This window comes from Rhamphochromis longiceps, linkage group LG20 (genome assembly GCF_057381845.1).
Source record: "Rhamphochromis longiceps isolate RC_006_pf linkage group LG20, R_longiceps_female_GT1.1, whole genome shotgun sequence".
Lineage (NCBI taxonomy): Eukaryota > Metazoa > Chordata > Actinopteri > Cichliformes > Cichlidae > Rhamphochromis > Rhamphochromis longiceps.
In genome coordinates, this window is record NC_140576.1 from 17,550,515 (window position 1) to 17,574,910 (window position 24,396).

Genomic DNA, 24,396 nt, shown 5'->3' on the forward strand with positions numbered 1-24,396 from the left:
AACAGTATTACAGAATTATCTAAAGAATTATCCAAGAAATTTGTGCTTCAGCTTTACTGAGTGACATGTTTGCATTTTATTACTCGTGTTGATATCCTTGTTTGTAAGATGCCCTAGCACAGTTTATGGATGCAAGCTTGCTAGCACTAGCATTAGTACAATCTGTGTTGAATAAAAAGTAAAATCATAAGTTGTGTGATCAAAATGCAATAAAAACGTAAAAATGACTAAAAAATGTTGTTTTCAAATTTCAGAGAATAAATTTGTTAATTTGAAACTACATATATGAAGTACTATATTAGAAAAATTAACATGCATGGCAATCCACAAGACGGATTTCAAAGGGATTGACATATAATAATGTCACATAATAATTACATATAATGCTAAAGAGTTAGCTAAGCATTGCAGTGATGATCAGCAGGCATAAGTTGTCTTTGTGATGATTAAAATTGACAAGTTGCTGTAAAACTTTTCTCTTATGTGGAATATGGTTGTTTAATGTGCGTAAGTCCTGCTGTCAGATGGTGTGTTATTGTTAGTCAAAGTGAAGCCTGACAGGTATGATAGGCAAAAAGCTGTTTTCCACCGTGCATTTGCCTTCAAGAATTTCTCTTGATTGGCATGAGACTGTACATGGGATGTTTAAAATGGAAAGAATTACCTTCATTAAAAGACTCCAGTTTGATATATTTAGTGAAATTTGGGGTAAATGGAAACACTACATCCGGTTAAGGAGACCCGATCTTGTTTGAATCTCTGTAACTATATATGCCACATTTCTGAATCATTATGTGTTTATATGTATATGTTAGTATGTATGAGACTACAAGTGAACACATATGTAAGTAGGTATGTGTATGTATGCTTAAGAATATGGGTGTGTGAGTGAATATGTGTGTGCGAGTACATACACACTAGAGGGTACACCCGTCTGTTTTTCTTATTTTTATTTTATTTTATTTTTTTTATTTACGTCTGTTCTTGATTATATGTTTATTTTGGATTATTTGTGTTTATATAGGTTGTTTAATAAAAAGAGAATAACAAAAAAAAAAAGAATTTCTCTTCATATATAATTCATGCATTCAAAAACATCAGGCTTTGAGCGGCTCAATACTAAGCAACACAGTGTAGAGTAACCTGCTCACTAGCTGCAGGCTGATCGACATTTTTTCACAGTCTTCTCTGGTGTTTTGCATTTGCTGCTCTAGAGATCATAAGAATATCATCAGCAGTTTGCATGCTGTAAAATGTCAGCCACACCAGGCCTTTTATGTCTCGTCATTGTGAAGTCGGAGCTGAATGAAAAATTAAATGAACTGACTGACAGGATGAGAGACAACAAAAGTGCAGATGTGCTACACATTCTACATTGCCTGCTGTGATGTGAAACCTACAGTGTCTGACCCAGGCTCAGAGCTCGGAGCTGCAGAAGAAATATATACTGTAGAAAGTTAGTGATTTATCCATTAAAAGGAAAAAAGGGCCAACTTTCATGACTTACACGCTTCTTGCTCATCTTAACCGTGACTGGAAATACAGTACAGGGTCATATTAAGTCGGAAAATTTGACAAATAGGAATATTTGATTTTTGCCCAAATATGGTGACTATTCCCGTGATTACCGGTGATGATGATCTGGTTAATTTAGTCCTGCCTTGGCGCAGGGTTCCTTAGTTAAACCAAGATCAACAGCAGATGCACCATCATGGCAGCAGAATATGGCACTGTGATATGACATCACACCCCTGCTAGGAGCGTGGCACAAACACATCCTGTCTGCTGCCAAACAGAGGGAGAAACATGGCACTATAGCAAAGACAACGTAATGAGTAATGAATGTGCCTGGCGATACAAGCAGGGCCAAGAAAAGATGGGGTTAGGTGGGTCATTATTTCTTTAAATCTGTCCAAAAGTATGTATGGACAGAAAAACAAAGGATCCACTAGAAAGTTATATTGTGTATTTATTATGTGTATTTTTTAGTTTTAGTTTGTTCAAAACGTTGGATAAAAATTGCAAATTGCACAGAGCCGTACTGTGCAATATATCAAGCTGACTGCATTGAAGGGAAATCTGTCAGTGTTACACATCAAAGTATTTTTCTAGATGTACAACAGGACTACTTCAGCTCATGTTTACCACAGCTTTCTAAAGCCTTAAGTTGCTTCACAGGGAGCTGTGTGAAGTTTGAGAAATTTCCTCAAGCTATGTCACATCAGTCAGATGACGGCTGGGGATGAAGACTACAAATCTGAATAGAACCAAAAAAGGAAAAGTGAATTTATCAGATCCCCACACCCAGCCGCCTAATTTGTTGCAGGCTACAAGTCGCATGCTACTTTAGCCACTTAGCATCTTCCACTAAAATCTGAATTAAACTGCTACCAGTGATGCTGAATTGTGGGTAATATCAATATCATAGATTTGAAAAAAAGAATGAATGGCAAAAGTGTGGAATTAATGATGATATGTTACATTAATTTCAAACATATGCCCTGATTTATTCTTTTCTCAATTGTCATATTGGGATTGTTTTTAATAAATACACAGATACATTTCTATTAAAACTAATTTCTGGCCCACCCACCACACACTATGACCTATAAATTAAATGAGGTCTGTTATTTGGGATCTAGAGTCTAATTTTATGAAATTTCACCATTGCTATTATATTGCGTTCTTGATAATAAACAAGCTTAAAAACCAGTAAGTTGGGTGTAAGTAGCAATCTGTAGGTTGGGTTCACTGCGCTAAAGAGGACTTTGGATTTGGGTTAGTTTAGATCTACTCTTGCACAATGATGTAAAACCTATAGTAACCAGTATGGAACCAGCCTTCCCTTTTTGTATTCTCCACCACTAAAGGAGCACTTACAATCAACGTATGTATCTGATCAGGCAAAACCAACCAAAATCAGTTACACACATTTCAAAATTTATCTATAGGGACCTTATCACTTGGTGTGCATTTTATTGTTTATACAAGTGTGGATGGATGATGACACAGGCAACATCTGACATCTTCCAAGTGAATTTACTCGAAGCAGTATGTTTTTTTGTATGCTTGTGTTCAATGAAAATACAAGTTGAAATAATGTTCATTATTGTAATAATTTATGACCACAGAAAACATTTTGATATGTTATAGGATGAAATATTTTTATGAGTGAGTATTCCAGCTGTCTGTTTTAGCGTTGTTTAAGGAAGAAATATGCACATGTTGCTAAAAGCTAGCAGGTAATAGAAAAGATGGAAGTGTCATTATGATTTCTGGTTTGTCTATTACATGTGCAGCGACAGCCTAGCTTGACTTAGAATGAAATCTTAAAGCAGAAAAAAAAGAAAAAAAAAAAAACTTCTTCTTGAAGTACTCGTGGCCAGGTCTCTCTTAGAAATGATCTTTTTAATATCAGTGAAAGGACTAATAATAAAAAATAACTCTCAGTACTTGCTTTTCATAGAACAAGTCATAATGTCAAGGGTAACTAGCTTACAATGAAGTGGTACCCCCAAATTCAGACTTAGAATACCACAAACCACAATGGATATAATGTGTGAAATGAATTCTAGTATCAAAGACATTTTACTGCAAAAGTCCCAAGCTTAATGTAAGATGCTACTCCAGAACTCATGTAATTTCATAATGGAACGTCTATTTCAATGGGACAGCTAGGGCAATGCCTCAGGGGCCTTAAAGGAAGGAGGGCCCACGACCAAATGACTGTCAAAGAAGCTTCTCCTCAACAGATTCTTGGATGCTAATATAGACAGTGTGACAGTACAGTTATGAATTCCACTATATGTTTAATACATGGTTCTATCTTGTCCACCAAAGCCTACCTTTTTTTGTTAATGCAGTATGCATTTTCTTTATGAATTCAATTTTAGCTCCATAATATTTAATTTGTCATTTTAGACTCCATTAAGTAAAATAGGCACATTTCTGAAAAATGTTGATGCCAGAGGGACATGCTGGGAAATATATTACTTCCTGACCTTACTCCCTTACATTTGTGCAAAATGTCCTTGATCTTTTGACATCAACTATGCAACAATTTGTTTATCAGGAAGTGTCTTTTAGAGTAGTTAGCTGGCAGAGCAGCATCGTGAATTATGTTTAGCAAGCAAAGTAAAAGAACTGTGCTCAATAGAGGACTTGAGCCATGTTGTCAGTGACTTTGCTGAGCACAAGACCCAAAAGATGGAGTTCTGATGGGTGTATAGTTAGTCTTTGCAGTAGCATATACATTCCTATTGTAATGTATATGTGTGATATATCTAGAAGCTGATCCACCTGGAAACAATTATTGAGTGAGGAATTCTGAGCGTGCTTTTTTTTTATTACAGAACCCTCTCAGAAAGTCTATAAGCACATGTGGTTGCTGGTTTGCTTCCTTTTGTTCCATACTCAGTAGTAATCTGGCTGAAGAAGATGGTTTGATTTATAGTATAAGCTTAAATAAATATGTCCATTCCCCTGATACCTGAATGTGGTTGCTGTTCATGGTGCTGATCAAAAGCTAGACAAATGCTACTGCTATAATTAATTATTGCTATGTGGTACTTTTTTTGCCCTTCCCTTGTGTGTGTGTGTGTGTGTGTGTGTGTGTGTGTGTGTGTGTGTGTGTGTGTGTGTGTGTGTGTGTGTGTGTGTGTGTGTGAGTGAGTGAGTGAGTGAGTGAGAGAGAGAGAGAGAGAGAGAGAGAGAATCTGAGTTGTGCTGTGTTTGCTCCAGCACAATGAGGCCCCAAAAACATGTGCCTCAGGACCTTTCACGGAGTTGTGACCCCTAGTGTCTGATTTACTTCAAATTGGGTGTGACAGTGGCCAAGGGCTTCCTGCACATGTCTGGAAAACAGAATGTGAATATGTTGATGTATTGAGGAAATACAGTCCTACAAACACAGAGGTACAATAGGTAAAAAGTCCAAATTTGCTCGATAGTTTAATAAAAAATGCTACAAAGCAAGTTTTTTTTTTGTGCTTTTTCCCAACTCATCCCTGTCTTGCATCCATGTTGCACATGTCAAAAAACTGTACACAGTGGTACTTCAGCATCTAGCTAGCACAACTACAAACCAGCCATAAACAGACTAATCTTTGGAAGTTCAACTAGTATCACAACAAAACTGTTCTTTGCATTTTGGTACACAATTGGTTTGCTAGCAAAAGCTGCTGTATTTTATTTGGGTTTCAATGAGATTTAATTACTCAGGCTGTAGAGTTTTGAAAACGAATTAAATCATCATTTTGTGTTATTTAAAGTTTATGATAAATATTATATGCTGACTACGCAAGTTTCCAGTATGGTGGTACAGTTTACAGTGATGGACATTATTGCATTGGTGCAGAGCAGACTTCAGTATTCGTGGTCACAATTAGGTTAGGTTATAAGACATTATAATGTTATAAGAGAAATAGCACTGAAATAATTCTGAATTTAAATTTATGTGAGCATTTTGCTGCAGAAAAAATGGTGGCAAAATCCCTAAAAAATTTGATTTGGATATTCTACACATGTTTTTTGCATATTTTTACATCCCACTGACGACTGAAATGAAACTTAGTAAATTAAAATGTGCCTATATGCATGACCGCTGGTATTATAAAACATGTATTTAAATTTAAGTGGATGGTGTTCTATTCTCTTTTATCCTAGCATTATACAATATATACAACACATCATCTTTCATTTCCATTTTCTTTCCACATTCTACCTGACTTGGGGAACAGGATTATCTGAGTGAAAGTGGTATCTTCTTCTCTTCTCTCTTGTTCTCTAACTCTCAGTCAGTAGTAACACACATTTTAATAAGAGTAGTTTGGATTGTGAATAGTAAGAGGTTGTATCTGATGCTTGAAAAACATTGAGTGTGGTTAAAACACTGCTAAATGAAAGCTGATGGAGTTTAGCACATGAGCAGTAATACCTCTGTGAAGGAAGTGAGAAAAGGGGATAAAATCAGAACACTGTTGCCACAGTGCTTGCTTGACAAATGATTTCGTGAAAGATCTGCAGTATTAAGAGGTTTGCAGAAAAGATGTCTCCATAGTTTAAAAAAAATAATAATAATGACCACATCAAAACAGAATGGTGAGAAACCAGCACCCTGCTAAGATTCTGATAGTGACAGTTCACTGGTAGTATCCTCATCTACTTTAAAGGAAATGTGAAATATGAATTAGCTTTAAAAAAAAGTGCACCCTGCCAGTGTCACGGGCTGTTGGATATGGACTGGTATATAGTGATAATATGCCACAGCAGTATATCACACTATCTTTAAAGCCTCTTTGTCCCCAAGCCTCCTTTTCTCACTCCCACTCCTCCATGTCCAGGCCCATTATCCTGGGCAGCTGGTTTTGGGGCCGGCTGGCTAGAGAGGAAGCTGAAAGTGGAGTCTAATTCACTTATTGATTCATGTCCTGTGTTGCAGGATACTTCACAGCTTTAATCAGTGGGAGGTTTTGGGTTAAGAACAGGGGTGAAATGAGGGTTTAGGGCCACCAGATGCACTGTTTGCAGGTGGGTCAAAATCATTTTTTGAAAGGCCTGTTAAAAGACAGCCCACATCCTTGTTTTGTAGGTGGTGTAAAATCAAAGGGAAAAAATTGGTATTATTTTTTATCTATATATTGTCCATGAAAAAGTGAACAAAAGTATTTAAACTATTTTCTTCAGAAAAATTTGGCATCTTGATGGGCAGCAGGACAAGGCAGTTAATGTGTAGTCTGACACAAAATTGACACACCTGAAAGTAGACTTGTGTGGGTGATGTTTTTAAGCAGCTGGACAACGTAGTTTTACATACAAGATAACCTTTTTCAATTAATAAAGTTAAATTACATTTTATGTCACTGTGACAAGAACAACGAGACACAATAGCATCTCCATAAGATGAAAACAAAATCACAACATGTCATATGCTGTGGGAGTGTCTGGTTGGGCGTGGTCCAGGTTCCTGTCATTTGTCCCTGGGAGTGGAGTTGGCCAGCTCATCACCTGTTGTCAATCTCCGGGGCTCCACCTAGAGGGTTTTTAAGCCAGCACGGCCTGCCACTCCTCGCCAGTTCGTCCTGCTACCATCTGTGGTAAACTCGGCCTCCTCTGAGCTCTGACTCTGTATATCTGGACCTTGGGTTAATATGTTTTTGTTTCCTGTATTCTTCAGATTCTCCACCCATCGCACTCACCAGTAGTGCTGTTTTTGGTCTCCATCCTGTCCTCCCATCTGCTCGGAACCCGAGGATTATATACTCCACTTCTCCTCAGCCTGCCCTTCAGTCTGTATTCTCCATCTCTTCGAAATCTGGACCGGACTCTCCACTCTTGACCCTCTTTGGAATACACCCCTGGCAGCCTTTTCCCCGTTAAATGACTAGGGTCGCCAAGTAAGCCCAAGACTATTCACTGGCACTCCGTACCTTTGTCCCTTACTCGTTTGTTTCCCATTCAGTAACATTTCTCCCCTGTGTTTACAGAAGTTCCCGTTAGAAGTCTCCCCGTGCTCTACGCCGGTTTCTCCGCCCACGGATTTCCTTTAGTTTTCTGCGTATGGTTTTTGTTAAACCCAGTTCCGTTCACGTTTTGTTCTTTTCAATAAATTATACACAGTTCTAAGCAAATTGAGTCTGCTCTTGAGTCCACCGCATTCTCGTCCGTGACACAACAACAATTACAGTTTTTTCTGAATGCTTAAACCCTAACTGTGATTCCTGTAGCACAATCTCTAAAACTATTCAGACTTATAGCAAAACCACTCACTGAGTTTGCAAAACTAGAAGCACTGATAGGTTTGTAGCTTGAACCCATCCGCTGGAACGTTGAAGGCAATATAATTACACTGCAAAGCAAGACACAAGTAGGCAAGCTTCTTCATGTTTCTCGTGCACGGGAGAGAACCGGACAGGCACCGTTCCTTCGCTTGACCCCAGTTGCTCTCGTCCGTTCTCCCGTACCACTGTTCTTTTATTGAGGTTACATGAATATGCATAAGTTCATTAACCTATGACGTCTACATACACACAAAGAGTACCTTGCCTGTGTGTGTGTGTGTGTGTGTGTGTGTGTGTGTGTGTGTGTGTGTGTGTGTGTGTGTGTGTGTGTGTGTGTGTGTGTGTGTGTGTGTTGCTGATCAAAGGGTCAAACATCCTTGGTCAGGAAGAGGGTAGCCTCCCCCTCCCCCTAGATGGTTCATCCTAGATAACACGGTGAGGAAGTCCTGCAGTTCATCTAAACAAAGAGCACTTAGACTAGAACAGACGCAACTACGTTAATCCTACCATAAAACAATAAGACACGGTATGACCTCTCATGCTCCCAAAGTGCTGTCTAATACACACAAAGTTTGCAGACTATCAAGGATCAAACCCTCTACCAATCTACAACTAATTACAAAACTCTAAGCATATATAAGTAAATATTTCTAAGCATAAATGACAATCAACAATACAAATCTAACAAGCACAAAAACTGCTTTGCACTCAGTTTGCAATTTTGTAACACACACTTTGCAAAACTGTAGGCACAATTCACTGCACAACACTCAATTACCAAATTTCCAACACACTCCTAGCAAAAGTATACACATGTATGGCTATCATTAACACTAATTTGCCAACTGTCTGGCACACTTTCACATGTGAAAACCTTTTTAGATAATTAGTTCACTTTGCAATCAGCCTAAGCACTATAATACAGGTAAGCTGTGTGTGCGGAGTACAATGGAGGGAGCAGAAAGAGTGAGAAGTAGAGGAGGCCGAGGAAGAGGACGTGGAGGTGAAGAAGTAGGATGAAGAGGACGACAAGGACAAGGAGGAGCAAGAGGAAGACGAGAAGGGGGGAGAGGAAGGGTAGGAAGAGTAAGAAATAGAATTGCTGATGACATCAGAGCTACAATAGTGGACCATGTAACCAACCGTGGAATGACCCTGAGGGTAGCTGGCCAACGGGTCCAGCCTAACTCGAGCCGCTACACTGTAGCAAGTACCATAAGGACATCTTGAAATGAGAATCGGTTAGCACAGTCACTTCGCACAAAGATTTGTAGCACTGCCATATGCCAATGAGAAACACACCAATACCATTGATGTAAAAATACTGAAATTGTTACTTTACAGAATTGCTAGATGACCAGATGCTGGGGGCAGAGGAAGCATGTTCACTGCAGACCAAGTAACCCATATAGTCATTATGGCGATTGCAAATAATCCTATACTTGGAAATAAACACTTGTGTTTGTTTTGATGTGTTTGAATAAACACCAGTACTTGAAGTTTGGATCCCTCTATGCTTATGGATCTATGACAGAAGTATGAGCTCAAACTGACATAGCCTACCTTGTGCACAGAGAAAGCAAAAGCCAGATGTGTTTTGTATTCATACCATCAGTGTGCAGTTGGCGCATTGTGTGCTTAGTAGATGATGGCTTGTGTGTACTGTTTGATACGGAAACACCATTTTTACGAAGGTGTGAAGAGTTAATCTAGCTGTGTTTGCTTTTGCAAGAGAACTACAATGTTTTGATTATTGGGTGACAGGTTTTCTTATCTGTGTGAAGAGTTTTGCAAAATTAGCCAATAGTTACAAAAAATGTGCTTACGCAATCAGAAAAAACTGTAAGAATAAGTAATAAATAAATGGCACAGTTAAAACAGTGAACATAACACCTACAGTGCAGGTTATGTAATGTAATGCCAGGGGGAGTTGTAAGGGGAACTATTAAGACGTTTGACTGGATATGGGTAAAAAACTGTTTGCTGTTCTTGCTTTAATGGACCTGAACCTTTTGCGTGATGGCAGCAGTCAGAACAGGTGATGGGCACTGTGAGAAGAGTCAATGAGGATATGCAGTGACCGCTGCAAACAGCAGGAGGTGGAGATGGTTGTAATATCTGGCAGCTCTGTCCCGATGATCTTTCCAGCAGTTTTAACAACCTACTGGATGGCTTCCTCTTCTGCCTTTGTACTACTGAAGAACCACACAGTGTGTCAGCATATAGAAATGGACCAACAGTCTATGTCAGGGGTGGGCAACTCCAGGCCTCGAGGACTGGTCTCCTGCAGGTTTTAGATCTCACCGTGAGTCAACACACCTGAATCACATGATTAGTTCGTTACCAGGCCTCTGGAGAACTTCAGGACATGTTGAGGATGTCATTTAACCATTTGAATGAGCTGTGTTGGATCAGGGACACATCTAAAACCTGCAGGACACCGACCCTCAACGCCTGGAGTTGCCCACCCCTGGTCTATGTAGAAGCATTTCTGTCTTCAGTTTCCTGAAGTAAAAGAGGCATTGTTGGACTTTTCTGATGGCCCAGACTGCGTTGGAATCCTGGGACAGTTGCTCTGTCACCATTAGCCCCAAGAACTTAACACACTCCACTTTACTCACTATGTGTTATTCTCTGGCTCTCTTCAACGGTGCATCTTTTCTCCTGTCTTCATGCCCTCACCAGCTTTGGTGAGGGCATGAAGACAGGAGAAGACGCCTCCCTGAGCATGCTTCTGCCAGAGTTTTTCCTTCCCACTGTTGCCAGGTGCTTGCTCTTGAGGGTTGTCTGATTGTTGGGGTTTTCTCTATATTGGTGTATGGTGTTTACCTTACAATATAAAGCACCTAGAGGCCCTATACCAAATTGAACTGAACTGAATTTGGATAGACGGTACAGTTTTCAGATTAACACGGTCACCAGCAGCAATGTAGGCACTGTCTGAGTGTATGGTGAATAATTTAAGTAGCAGGGTGGTGTTGGAGTAGTTTTCCGAAAAAAATTGATAATCAGAGCTATCAACAATAATATAATTCCACAATATCACCACATCTATCCCTTAAAGCTTGTACATTCACTTCGGGCCCATTTTGCAGTCAGCCAACATCGACCATGAGAGGAATGTCAGAGATTACAAGTAGGTACTGAATAATCTAGGCTATTACTATACACTTTGTGCAGGGCTCGTAGTTCTATTAATCTTCAATTACAATGCTGAGAGGATGAGAGCAGGAAACCGAAGGGAACATGCTGTGCAGCTACCGGATAAGAGACACAGCTGGGGAAATCACCTGGGAACATCAACACGATACTGCCTTCTGATTTTTCTTTTTTTCTTTTTTTGCAACGTCGCACTCCAGATTCAAAGGTTATGTGATCTGCTCTGTAATCGCAGCACTGAGATCAGAAAGGAGCCCCAACCTAAATCACATCTATTTATTCATATTTCATACATACTCGCCTATAGATTTCCAAAGTGTAATTTGCCACTGCTGAGCCTTTAAAATCAACAGATTAGATTATTAAATAAGATTATTAACACCAGTGTTCACAAATCTGTATTCATCAAATGAAGAAAAACACACTCACTGCTCACACACAGCAATGGTTTCTCTTCACTGACTTCAGACTATTCCCATTTGGTACGACTTTGAAAAAACATACAGGAACAAGGAATATTTTATCCTCAGTGCTACTTACCTTTGAACTGAAAATCGCAAATTTGAAGTGCTTGATTTAAGACATATTTTGAACATTGGATTCATTTGTATACTGGTTCTACTTGGATCCACAGGATGCTCTGTATCAGGTTTCCCTCTTTGTTGATGTTGCTATTGCCATTAAGGTTGAGTATTTTTCTTTGAAATTATCCTAAAGGTTACAGTAAACACTTCAAGTTGTTTGAAATGGGATACTCTGACATGAGTCAAGATGTCTTTCTATTTATAAGTATAATCTCAGATTAAGAGACCCCATATTAACGATGTGTTGTTTGCCTGTGTGAAGGCGCTGAATAAAAGAATACTTGGTCATAATTGAGGAGGAAGAGGTCAGGGTCTGAGAATAAATGAGAGAAGGCGACACATTGTTTCAAAAACATATCAACCAATCACAAATCAACCACAACCAAAACATAAGATCTCATAAAAAGGAGAGAAGTGAAGCATCAATTAAAGTCAGTTAAATATGTATGTAATTGCATACAGAAAGTGGTGAAATATTTTCACCTAGATGAAATCACAATGCAAATTCTTTTCAGCAAACACAACCAGTGGCTCAACTTCTTGCTGTTGCCCCTCCCATTTGCTTTAGTTTTCAGCATGCAAAGTATTTTGACCGCAGCTCAATCTTCACACCTCTCCGACTGGCTCTCATTGATTTCCACGGTGTTAGATGGAGTGGCAGGGCCTGCGTAGGCCAATGAAAAGAAGGAGCACACTGAGAAGAGGACTTGTCATGGCAAAGATTATCTCCTTGTGGCATTTACACACACACACGCATGCACACAAAGAGGCCATCCAACCCAGCTGGAGGCAAGCTTTAACTATAATGGCATCTGAATCTATAAGTGAATAAACATGCATTACAACAAATGTACACCTGTGTCTTTTTCTGTAATAGCTTGAGTTCTTACACACACACACAGACACACAAACAGAAATGCAATCAAAGAAATGCAACTCTGATTGTGCAAAAGCTAACAGCTATAGGCAGGTGCGCAAATACCATCATAAACTTGACACACACACACACACTCAGAGTGAACGCACACACCCAGATACTCAACTAACAGGTTATAGCTTGCCCCGTGCATTTCAGTAAGTGTGCTATTTTATCGCCTCTTTTCATCCTCTCTTCTCCCATTCTGCTCAGTGACTGGGGGGTGGGTGGGTGGGGGGCTATGTGCACCCTACTTTGTTGCCATGGATACCACAAACACCCCACATAGAAAATTCTACACAGAATAATAAGTGGCCAATTGCGTCTGTTTGCTCTCCAACAAACCTCAGGATTAGAGGCATTTTCTTGTCAGAGGCATAAACTATTTTTATGTTTGCAGGGACAGAGAAGGAGGGGGAGGGAATAGAGAAAGGGGTGTGGGGTGCAGATATGAAAAGAGCATACTAATGCTGTGTGGTGACAGGTTTCTCCCCGTTTCCTTCCTATAAGATGAGAAGAGAAGGGAAGGGGGGGAAAAGGAGGGGGAAAAGAGATGCTCTTAAAAAGAAACTCAGGCACCCTTAACTAATGAAGGAGAACATGATAGAGAGAGGCAGAGAAAGACAGAGGCAGATCATTTCTAGTCCAGTTAACTGGGAGCGCTGACATTTGTAGCAGCAGGCCAGGCGAGGTGAAATATACGGGTGGCGCTTAGTTGGGCGAGCTGAAGTGAAATGTTTTGGAAAGCTCTCTGGGTTTTTCGGTTTTTTGTGTCTCTTTTAGATTAATCGACAAACACTCATCTCCTAATTTCTTCCTCCTGCTCTGAGCCGTGGAGAACATAACCCTAGTGTGCAATGATGTCATTATGATACCATCTGTTTGTTGCACAGGCAGACGCAACACACACACACACACACACACACACACACACACACACACACACACACACACACACACACACACACACACACACAGACATTCATTCACACACATGCACAAGATAGCAATGGATCAGATAACACACAGAGTGAGAGAACCTACGACATGCAGACCGTGCCCTGCGTATCAGCCACACGTCACGTTCGTGCTGCATGTTTAATGCTGCCTTATTGTGAAGAGTAAAAAAGGTGATTGTTGGCACGCTACAGGAAGCTTTGTATCTGTGATTCAAATACAGACTCCTGCTGTCACCAGAGGACAGCGCAGCTTTCTTTGCTGTCCACAGACTACATGCTAGAGCTACCAGGCTATCGCCATGTCTATCAACTCATGGACTGAACATACACACACCCACAATGGACAACTGTACCCTCAAACACAATAATAACATGGACTGAACCACCACTCACAACCACTAGCACTTTATATAGCCTCTGTAGAAACTATCTACACCCTCACTTATCTTAACTGCACTACTGTATAGCTCTGTGTAAATAATCATTCTGTACATTCGATAATTTTTAATCCTACAACTGTTTACAACTTGCATAGTTCCCATTTCTGTATAGCTGTATATCTCAGATTTCTGTAAAGTTATTTATTTCATATTCTGTATAGTTTTTCATATTTATATCCTGTTCATATCCTGTACATAGCTTGTACTCACTACAGCCTGTACATACTTATAGTTATAGAATATTCACAACATACTTCATACCGTGTACATTATAACATTCCATAATAGACCCATTTCTGTAATATACTCACATATCTATATTATTGCTAATATATATTGTAATATATCTATATCACTAAAGCACTTCTGGATGGATGCAAACTGCATTTCGTTGCCCTGTACCTGTGCATGTGCAATGACAATAAAGTTGAATTCTATTCTATTCTATTCTATCAAGGTCATGAGGGAAGATCCTTGATGTGGATATGTGTCAGTTCCATCTTCCATCAAGAGAAGGACACCCCACCCCACCCCCAACCTACAATTTTTTGCCTTAATCATTGACTGATGTGGCCAACTTGGGCCAGATCCAATATATGACAGAGGAAGGGGAGTCAGTCAGCTGACATTTGTTGACACAACCTGAGGTAAGACTACAGTACAGCTTTGATTTAAATTTGGACATGGACTATTTTCTTTGTTTAGTCTTCATTTGTGTGACGATGCACAAGCTGTCTTTGACAGTCACAAAACAACAGTGTAACTCAATACTTAATACCAAAGTACGTACACAAATAAATGGACTTTGGTAAAAAAAAAAAAAAAAAAAATTCTACATCAACATCAAAATGAACTTAAATAGTAAAGCTACTGTGTATGAGTGAATGCTGTCCCTAGTTGCATTAATCTGGATTTAAATGGATGGTGCTGCATCCATGTAGCAGCTGTCATGACTTGCAACTTTTGTAGCCTGAACCAATGACTGTCTAACAGGTTCAAATGTCAAAAATCCAATCCAATAAATTCCCATTCAACTACACGTAGAGACAAGCCCGTAGCAGAAGTTACTGCAGAGTAAAAAAAAAAAAAGGGAAAAAATGTGAAATAATACAATTTCAAATAGCAGTGCATTCTGTTTTGAGCTATTTTAGTAATACTTCCATGAATATACTGCTAGTACCTGGTAAAAATGGAAAGAATAGCCATGTTTTCATTAAAATAGCTTAAACAGTTACTGGGAAGCTCTGCATTAACACAGTTCACAATGTGCTTAATATTAGTGTAGCCCTAAAGTTAACACCTATGTTTTAACAAAACTACAAAAGAAAAATCCATTTAAGGAATATAAACGACATCATAAAAGATCATATCTCTGATCTGAAGATTATCCAGGTGGGATTTAACATGTGTACTTGTATGCATGCCTGTGTCAGACTAACCACTTTGGCTTATGCATCAGATGTAGACTAACGGCAGGTACAAACAAAGCCACATGGGTAGAGAGGCGTGTGGCGCATCCTTGAGCAGGCAGAACCGACGTGGCAAATGAATTTGGAGGGGCGTAATAAGGGATGGCGCTGGGCTCCGGCCTGATTTCACAGCCACATCGTTAGGGTGAAGCAGCCCCAACCCCTGAATGAACACATGGCCACCGGCACGTACGCACACACACACGCTTACACGCCGCTCAGCGCAACGGCCCTCGGAAAGACGATCAAGGTCAGTCGTCACGGCTCAGTCTAACAAGAGGTGACAGGTAAGAAAAGACACTCCAGACTTTACCCATTAAACTTACATTTTTAGTTAGTGTTTGTGTGTTTCATTGTGTGCGTGCATGTGTTTTTGAATCACAATCCAATCAGTGCGGGGCAGATACTGTATGCACGCACATACACACAATACCCTCACTGTGACCTTCATGTACTTCCTGGCAGGCAGGTGTTAAGGCTGTAGGGGCTGAGTTGAGTGGCCAACAGGAGATGGTACTACGTTATTTATCAGCATATTCAGGCATCACAAATGACTCTGATCGCTGCAGGTAACTGAACACACACACACACACACAGAAACACAGAGGCTTTAGCTGTGTTTCCATGTGCCATGTGATTTGTTCAATAATTCAGTAAAATTACATGTATTCATCTCTTTCTGAGGCCACAAAGTATGTCAGAGTGATCTTGACATTTATTAATAGTGTGTTATTATTAAATGGAAGGAACAATGGGCTTTGGGGAAATTTTCATTCTTCCTTTCCAACAGGCTTGCTCCCAGCAGGAGAAAAGAGAGGCAAAGTAAGGCTACCCTGCAAGATATCAAGCCTGCAAACCGACACTAGTGGTGTGCTTTTACCTGCTAAATGTTTTCCTGGTGCTTGTTCATATTAGATTAAACTTTAGGAAAGCTTATGTGGTTGCTGTTTAGGGCTTGTAGTTTTGGTTTGTGTGGGCAGGATTTTTATCAAAGGACAGCAGTCATCTCATTTCAGCTGGACTTTAAACGCTTTAGCTGATTTTGTGGACATATGTAAAGCTGTGCCTCGGCAGACACGTTTTGCAGCTTTCTGTCTCACAAATAAGACAGATACACTCCGGTTATGATCAATCCAGGCTTCATCTTGGAAGATCGCATTCATAGATGGCACTTTGTTCTCTAGTTCATCTGATTTTAATTTATTAATTGTTTGAAAGAACAAACCACACTCTCTTACAAAAGATATTTTCCTCTGATGATGGCTGCCATTAAAAAACATTTTGACAAATTCAATAGGGATGAATAAAATGAATCATGGTGTATTTTCAGTGGGTTAGCATTAAGTGTAAAACTCCAGTTCTGAAGCAAAGGCAGGAGTGCAGTTTCTCTTACGGCTTACAAAAGTAAGTCAGTCCCATGGTTCCTGTGATAAAAACGTAAACCAGGGGCGATTCTAGGATCAGAGCTTTGGGGGTGCTGAGCACCCAGAGAGCTGCCCAGCCAGGCAAGATAAACTTTACACGTCACGATGAGACGTCTTCCCCGTCTCTGTCAGTCCCTGCATTCTTAAATGTCTCCAGTCGTCCCGAGTTGTCTCTGAATGTCTCCTTGGTGCATTTAAACCCCTGTTCCTCCCTGTCCTCGTCGTCTGTTATCTTCGTCTCTGCTATCGGTCATCATAATTTTACCATCTCTGTGCAAGTCTGCAAATTTCTTTATTAAATCATAAGATTCTTAAATTCATCACGTCTCTCTGTACCTGGGTCCTCGTCACAAAACATGACATCACTGTTTTGCACATTTAAACACAATTTAATCCCCACATTTGTGAAAGACATGCAAAACACTTTTTTGAAAAGTCTGCAACAAAACCATCAAATCTGATAAAGGTTATTTAAATGCTGCAAAAGAAGAATGTGTTGGAATTTTAAAAAATACATATTCTGACCTTAATTACTGGGGGAGAATAATGAATGATGCTCATAGTGAGTAAAAAGTAAACTGACTGCATTTTTTGGATACATACAAAAACACTCCCAAAACAGCATCAATTATTACAAATAAATGACGGGGCTGTGGCTCCCCACACCCTCTAACAGGTCATTACATGTAGGAACCTTTTAAAAACAAGCGCGTTCATGCTCACAGGTGTACACACAGGTGCTCACACACACAAACTACACCCTTTTCGGCTCCTACCTTAAAGCACACTGTGCTGATTTATGAGTTTCATGCTTTCATAGTGGTACTTGGGAGAGCTTGACATTTTATCAGGTGGTACACACTGTAAAAAGTTTGAGAAGCACTGATAAGTGTATGTGTGCTTTTGGAAAACATTTAAAGTTGCAGTACAGAATCTTTGAAACAAGCTAGCTTAAAACATTTTTAGAATATAAACAGAGCACTCTGCTTCTCTTTACAGCTCCTCACTCCACCAGGGCACCGTTTGGCACTTTCTGATAGGGTGCAAATGTGATGTATGTACTGCGGCAGTCATACAGACAACTGGACGGTCCAAAAGTTGGCTTACCTATTACTGGCTGAGATTTTAGTAGAGTTCTGGCTGAACCACATAAAAATATATCATTAATTTTAATCTCCCCAATCAATTATAATGTTATGTTGGAATGTTGTTAAAGAGGGTCAAAAATGTTTCAACCCAGTTTGTTTTGCAGATTCTGTATAGCAGCTTTAATATAGGGAGAACACAACTTCCAGATTGTGTGAGTAAAATCAGGTTTGTTCTCTTTGTCAGTTTAACAGTTTCTGTTGTGCCTGTCACTATTCCCTGCCTGTTTTCTTACCTGGTTCTTCCTGACCTTGTACTTTCTCCTCACGTTCCCCTCTTTCCTCTCTCCTTCTTTGGACTGACAATCATACACAAATAGATTGTATTCAATTAGATGAAAAATTAGATTAATATGAAAAAATACTATTAAGATCACTAACAAAAAGTCCTCTCTCAGTGTACTTTCAACCAAAAGGCAAATAACCAAACCACATGAACATCTAATAAAATATCTAAATATTGAAACACTGATCCAATATTATTCCTGATTCACAGGTCATTTGATTTTACACTTTTACCTGAATGTGGCTCCTTTTTTTGAAAAAAACTTTCTTATATCCATTATGAACCTGGCTGTCTCTCTGTACACACACACACACACACACACACACAACAGGTGTTCTAAGGTTAGCACCCCCCAAAATGGGCTAAAATCGCCCCTGACGTAAACCCAACATAGCAGCATTAAAAGCTACGTTTATAACCAGGCACAGTGAAAAGGGTTGTGGAATGCAGTCTGCTAACCAAGCTGGATAGCATTAACCCTCCACATTCAGATATGGCCATTTCCGGCTCCAAAAGAAGTTGAAAACCACTAGGTGATGTCATGTTGTATATGATCATCTTTTATATACAGTATATGTTCCGGAGAAGGAAATAATGCTCAGCTTCATACAAGCCATGTTATGTGATTTCTGAGCTGAAGGGATAAATGAAGAGGACAGAGCTGAACTACATTTTCTGGTGAAACACAACATCAGCAGGAGGTATTGATGAGGTGAATTATATTTTTCTTAAGCCAATGGGGTAAAAAACTGAAAAACAAAAATATTTTTTCACAGGTTTCTTTTTGTGAACTTTAGATGTACAAGGGTCAGAAGAAGGCAGACAGCACATGGAAAGGTGGACGGTTGTGAATGATACAAAATCAAACTCAACCTGCTCTGTCTCATGCAGGCAGCTCATTTAATCTTTCATGTTTTTATTATTGACCATACATTTACATGAAGTTTGCCATTTTTACTGGTAAGACTTTTCGTAATGCTTTCTCTCTTAGCACTCACATGTTTTAAAGTAATTTATTCTCGTGTTAAGTGAGAGAACTGTGAGCAGAGATCATTACTAATGTGTTTTTTGTTTTGTTTTTTGACTTCATGGACAAAAACAGGTATTACGTCCTCTGAATCTGCTGGATATTTTCTTCTCGGTGCACAACTATGGGTCTTTGTATTAACTGTACCCATGCCCCTCGTAAATGTGCTTTAAGGTATTGTGATATATTTGTGTGTACCTTAATGACAGGACTGCATTCAATCAAAATACCTATATTTTGATTGCATGAAATACCTTTATAAGAGAAAAGATGCCTTCTACCAGATTTAACTACAGGGAGTGCAGATTTATTAGGCAAGTTGTATTTTTGAGGAATAATTTTATTATTGAACAACAACCATGTTTTCAATGAACCCAAAAAACTCATTAATATCAAAGCTGAATGTTTTTGGAAGTAGTTTTTAGTTTGTTTTTAGTTTTAGCTATTTTAGGGGGATATCTGTGTGTGCAAGTGACTATTACTGTGCATAATTATTAGGCAACTTAACAAAAAACAAATATATACCCATTTCAATTATTTATTTTTACCAGTGAAACCAATATAACATCTCCACATTGACAAATATACATTTCTGACATTCAAAAAGCAAAACAAAAGCAAATCAGCGACCAATATAGCCACCTTTCTTTGCAAGGACACTCAAAAGCCTGCCATCCATGGATTCTGTCAGTGTTTTGATCTGTTCACCATCAACATTGCATGCAGCAGTAACCACAGCCTCCCAAACACTGTTCAGAGAGGTGTACTGTTTTCCCTCCTTGTAAATCTCACATGTCATTAGTTTTTCTTCTTTTATACCCTTTCTTGCCAGCCACGCTGTGGAGTACTTGGACGCGTGTGATGGAGCATTGTCCTGCATGAAAATCATGTTTTTCTTGAAGGATGCAGACTTCTTCCTGTACCACTGCTTGAAGAAGGTGTCTTCCAGAAACTGGCAGTAGGACTGGGAGTTGAGCTTGACTCCATCCTCAACCCGAAAAGGCCCCACAAGCTCATCTTTGATGATACCAGCCCAAACCAGTACTCCACCTCCACCTTGCTGGCGTCTGAGTCGGACTGGAGCTCTCTGCCCTTTACCAATCCAGCCACGGGCCCATCCATCTGGCCCATCAAGACTCACTCTCATTTCATCAGTCCATAAAACCTTAGAAAAACCAGTCTTGAGATATTTCTTGGCCCAGTCTTGACGTTTCAACTTGTATGTCTTGTTCAGTGGTGGTCGTCTTTCAGCCTTTCTTACCTTGGCCATGTCTCTGAGTATTGCACACCTTGTGCTTTTGGGCACTCCAGTGATGTTGCAGCTCTGAAATATGGCCAAACTGGTGGCAAGTGGCATCTTGGCAGCTGCACGCTTGACTTTTCTCAGTTCATGGGCAGTTATTTGGCGCCTTGGTTTTTCCACACGCTTCTTGCGACCCTGTTGACTATTTTGAATGAAACGCTTGATTGTTCGATGATCACGCTTCAGAAGCTTTGCAATTTTGAGACTGCTGCATCCCTCTGCAAGATATCTCACTATTTTTGACTTTTCTGAGCCTGTCAAGTCCTTCTTTTGACCCATTTTGCCAAAGGAAAGGACGTTGCCTAATAATTATGCACACCTGATATAGGGTGTTGATGTCATTAGACCACACCCCTTCTCATTACAGTGTTGCACATCACCTAATATGCTTAATTGGTAGTAGGCTTTCGAGCCTATACAGCTTGGAGTGAGACAACATGCATGAAGAGGATGATGTGGACAAAATACTCATTTGCCTAATAATTCTGCACTCCCTGTATATGTTGTTATCCATATGTATGAGCTATGAAAAATAACATAAGCTATTAAATATAAAGTACATCTATAGATACTTAATTAGAACAATATCATCGAATACACCAATACTTAGCTTAAAACCCCTCTGACCTCACTCCCACCCTGTAAAACTATACATACACACACCCCATTTAATAACCAAACTACTGCATGAACACAATATAAAGATAAAGGTAAAATTGCTGCCGGTGATTCATATTGACCAGACTGATTTCTATTGCGATGTGAGAGGTTGGTTAATGGCTTAATGTTCTTAAATGAAAAGGAGAGTTGCTTGGATCTTTAAAAGGTGGCGGTACAGTACTGTGAAGGACTTTAAAGACAAGAAGTGTGTTGTGATTATCAGTCTGCATCCCTGCATCCTTTTTTTAGAGTTTAGAGATCTTAATGGGGTGGTAGTTCGATCCCTGGACTGAATGCCAAGTGAAAATGGAGTGTAAATGTGTGTAAATGTTAGTTAGATAGCACTGCTCGCATGGGTGTGAATGGGTGACTGAGGCATATAAAGCATGTTGAGCGTTCAAGTATAAAAGCAAGTCCATTTAAAATGTGCCAATGCTAGCATGCTGACTAATATTTCTTTTGTTAGACGTATTTAAGCAATGCACATTTAAGCAGATTATACTTTCCCAAGTAAAAGGCAACGAAAAGAGTACCAAGGAGTAACTCGTGCCTCAGAAAAGTTGCAAAAAATTAATGAGAGCATAATGCAGAGAAGCTCACTGTATTTTATTACACTAAACACTAAATTTATTTTTGTTTTGCTTTACATAAATTAAGATGTTTCTATAATAAAATGATGTAGAAAACACTACAAATTTGCTGTATAAAAATTCAGCAGTTTTCTAGATGAGTACCGTAACCCTGTTCATGTATAACCCCCAATGGTCCAAGCCTACACTCATGCATGTCAAGGAGTTGATATTATTGTAGTTTCATATTTTAATTTAACTTTGAAGCTTTAAACTTTAAGCTATAAAGTGATTTGATTGTTTGGTTCAGACCCAGAGAGGTACAATAAATGATACGACAAAGTATCGCTGCAGTCGGATACCCTCCTGACCCCTTCATCAGTGAGTGAATTTCTAATATAGTAAAGTAAGCTTGGGTTATCTAGAGCTTGTTTATTTTTTGAGTCAGTCGGTCTCATCTGGTTATGATGGCAAGTTGTTCCTTACAGATTCATGAAAAGGCAGGCACAAAGACTTGGTCTGCATCCAGATGGCTAACCTTAAAGACAGCACACAGCAGCTGTCCTCTCTACCATAACTCTCGTGACGACTAGTAATACAGGACGCATCTGACATTTCTGGTGACAGCCTCGAGCTCAACGAAGAAGCAGGGGACGCTTGATAATCGCCACTGTGACACCATTAAGGCGACATTTAGAGACCTCCCTTAGACAGTTATCACAAGATAAAAGATCGTTTTATCTCAGAAGCTAACTCACACTGTAAAGCTGCCTCCGTTGTGGTCACTGGCTGTTTGCGGGCATCGCCAACTTCCCAATCAAGACATTGGCTTACACTTGCTATTTGTCTTTGTGAGCAATGCTTTCTCAGCAGAGCATTCCTGAGTGACTTCATCTATTCCTTTTACTCATACCTTACTCACATAGCATGCATCATCCTAGAATATGCTTGGTGTGCATGTTTGCATTGTGAGTCTACTGAGAGCGTTTGTTATGCGACTTTTTCACTTTAAAAACTGGAAAAATTCAACCAAGAATGATGACACAATATGCGGCGTCCTTGAGGCTCAGTGCACTATGCAAGCTGAAATCCAGTACAAAATCATCCCGTCTTTCTTCCTTCTTTTTTATAGACAGTCTAGTAAAGCAGGGATGCTATAAAAATAATATTAGAAAAATAATGAGAAGTGGTATGGAGGTTTTGAATGAGGCAATAATATAACTGGGGGTTTTTTTGTTTTCTTTTTTTTTTAACTAGAAGCAGCCCGAATGACTTTCTTGTCCTGTTAGTCTCTGTTGTAACATCATGTTCCCTGACTAAATGAAATTAAATCAATCACAACATGATCATCAGTTGGCTTAGTGTTTTCAGCCATCCACTTTTCAATTTCAAACTGAGCCTCAAACTGTATTAATAACTTATTAAGTTGGATAATTACATTACGGGCCATGCGTGCGTTTATATATGTGAGCACATCATCTTCTCTCCGATGGATTTGCCTGGCAAATCAAGTTAATCACAGCATTGAAAGCAATAATGAGTGTGGCATGCTACTCAACAAACTAACAAACCCATTAGGTAGTCTGCCTGTCTCTAAGTTGAAAACCTTATATTCATTAGACAGTAATTCAGAGCAGAAAATGAGATTGAGATCCTTGATGCAACAGAAAAACACATCCCCACCCCGAAGAGAAAAGGAAAACAAAACCAAAATGGCAGAGAGGAGATCGAAAAACAAATTTCTAATTTTGTCCATGAAGTGAAATAGGAGTTGATAATTAGTCTGGGGTAAGAGGAAGACGTTACAGACACAGCAGAATCAGTTTTCAATCCATTCCTCTAGCTGTCCAATTTAACACAGCTGCTGGAGCCTATAGTGCCCAGCAGTACTGTATGAGTTTATGTAACTCCAGGAAGCATGGGTGTGAAAAATGGTGTCGTGAATCCATTTTGCAGGTTTCTACACTTTGCTTTGGGGATTTAGCGCACTCCTCCAGCGTAATACATCACAATGATCAGCTTCATGCTGGTTCTTTCAGGTACGTGTGACAAAGGAGGCCATGTTAAAGTCACAATGGTGTTAAGCATCTCTATAAGTCTTTTTGAAAATGTTGTGTGCGTTTGGATAGCTCAGTCTTGGGGCACTCCATGAAATATGGGACAAATGTGATCACTTTGCTTGTGCGTGTGCATAAAATGTCATTTTTAAAAAAATGTCGGCATACTTTTTAAAAAGAAACAAAAGTTTCACACATGCACTGCACTTAGTACCCTAAGCTGTTCTACGAATTAGCCAGCAGATGTCCATGTGAGGATGCAAATATCACATGCCAGAGGACTCGATATTAACCGGTCTTTAACCTGTCAGCTGCATGAAGGTCCCGTGAATTAATGGACATATTGGTTTGTAAGTCCTCTCTGGAAGCCTCAACCTGGGCATTTTGCCCCTTGGCATGTTGCTCTTCAAACCTAGACACAACAAGCATGGGGTTGATTGAGGAGCCGGGGATACTGCATGATTATATGCTACCAACTGGTCAACTACAAAGCAGACAAAAGATGCCTCACTTTTCTGTGTATCATTCTCTAAATAGTCCCAAACTTTACAAACTGAACATCATGCTGTCTTAAATCCACAACCTTATCAACAGAGCTCAGGAAAATAATTACAGAGGGC

The 24,396-nt window shown here is 39.5% G+C and overlaps 1 protein-coding gene and 1 long non-coding RNA gene across 7 annotated transcripts in view; one reads left to right on the forward strand and one right to left on the reverse strand.

Annotated features, from left to right (window-relative positions):
* myt1b (myelin transcription factor 1b) overlaps positions 1 to 24,396 on the reverse strand; it is a 149,612-nt gene that overhangs the window by 91,701 nt on the left and 33,515 nt on the right. The gene's annotated exons all lie outside the window — the stretch shown is intronic.
* LOC146645164 (uncharacterized) lies at positions 6,813 to 8,168 on the forward strand. Its single transcript, XR_014909087.1, has 2 exons — positions 6,813 to 7,094; positions 7,175 to 8,168. It is a non-coding gene; the product is annotated as an uncharacterized LOC146645164 (long non-coding RNA).